We start from the raw sequence: 1955 nt of genomic DNA, 5'->3' as shown, positions 1-1955 counted from the left end.
AATAATAATAATAATAAATAATAATACAGAATTAAGGGATATAATAATAATAATAATAGGATGAACGTTTGTGGTCACTTAAGCCTGAATAGCGCAATTGAGTGGTATAAACTGTAAATTATAAAAAATTGCAAAGTTTACTCTAAAACACGAGTTGTGTTGATTAAAAAAACTCACTTTCGTGAATGTTTTCCAAAATTGCATTTCTATAAGAAAGAAAAAAATCATTCGATTCTGTTCTAATCTTTCGGATAAAATGGAAATTGTAACGTTGTGCGCAGAGTAAGTATAATTAACATTTGAAAGACTATAAATGATCAAAAAACTTATAATTTAATCAATAATCGATATAATTATTCTATAAAAATAATTACAATTTCTGACTTTAACTCATACCGAGTTAAAAAATTAAGTTTTATCAATTTTTCGAAACTCGCTTTTTTTTCACAGGAACTTAAATTGTTTATACGACAAAAGAAACAATATCTTAGTATCTTTTGATACTCATTTTATGAGAAAATTTATAACAGATATGGTTTTATCATGAAAACTAATATCTACGAAATTATTATTTTTATTATTTGATTATAATTTGTACATACAATGGATGCTTAATGAACATTCGTTTTTGATGTTATTTACTTCTCTTATAGGAAATATATCGATTACACGTACGTGGAGTCATCAATAATCGTGTAAAGAGGAGGCTAAACATTTTATTCTCTCTCTCTCTCTCTCTCTCTCTCTCTCTCTCTCTCTCTCTCACTCTCTCTGCGATTATTATTTATTATTTTAAAAAAAGATATTTTAAGTACATATACACACTGAGAGGAAACGCAATAGTTGTGACAACAATAAATTTGGCAACATTTATTGGCAATTATAGTAATTAGTTTTATAGAGTATAATAGCTACTAATCTAGTAGGGGAGACCGGGGACAAAAGTAACATTTTTACTTTGAAATGTTATAACAGTTAAAATATAATATTTACATTTAAAAAAGTATATACCTTTAGATGTAGAATTTATTTAGCTACAAAATTTTCTTTGATTCAATTTTTCAATGTAATTAGAACCAAAGTTATGTTTGTTTAAAGACTATGAGGAATTTTATTACAACCGTCCCAACCCCTGGAACGATTGTAACAGTAGAGAGGGACAATTGTACCATACTATTTATAAATAAAATAATGATCATTTTATTGGTTTTATTAATAAAAATACATAATAAAGGAAGGCTCAAATAATTCAAATAAAACAAAATAAATCAGAAGAACTACGAGTCAAAACAAAACAAATTTTAATGTACATATGATACAGTTGACATTAAGTAAAATAAAAGCAAAAACAAAATAAAAATATGTCTACATCGAACTAAAAATATGTCCTACATCAACTATATCAATGGTTCGACCACCTTCATTTTCAAAGTTATAAACAAGTATGTATATGAAAGCGGTTGATTACAATAGATTAATATAGATCACTAATTATAGAAGTATAATGAAAATTATTAAAAATAGACCTTCGTTGTTCAGGCCTGATTTCAGTTATATGTAGTCGACGGAAGGTAGATGCATTTACGCCAAACATTCAAATATCGCTGAGTATCCAACAATGAATAGATATAGTTGTCAAAAAATAAATCCTGGATATACGCCATGGTTCGATTACAAAAAGTATTCGCCAAATATAAAAAAGTCGCTGATAATGCTATTAAGTAACAGTCCTTACAAAATCCAGATTCTACAGTAAAAAATTGAATAACTGACTCCAGGTCGATGTTACTATTGTCCCCTAATGGTATTTTATGAGTCATAGTAAATTTTTAAAATAAAAAGCTAGACAAAAATTAACTCAAATGTGAAAAATATCAACACAGATAATCATTAAAATATATTAAAATAATACATTATATCTTTGTTATAAAGAAAAAAAAATATTTTGAATTTTG

This window comes from Trachymyrmex cornetzi, unplaced genomic scaffold, assembly GCF_001594075.2.
Source record: "Trachymyrmex cornetzi isolate Tcor2-1 unplaced genomic scaffold, Tcor1.1 scaffold958, whole genome shotgun sequence".
Classification (NCBI taxonomy): domain Eukaryota; kingdom Metazoa; phylum Arthropoda; class Insecta; order Hymenoptera; family Formicidae; genus Trachymyrmex; species Trachymyrmex cornetzi.
This window is presented reverse-complemented; position numbering follows the sequence as displayed.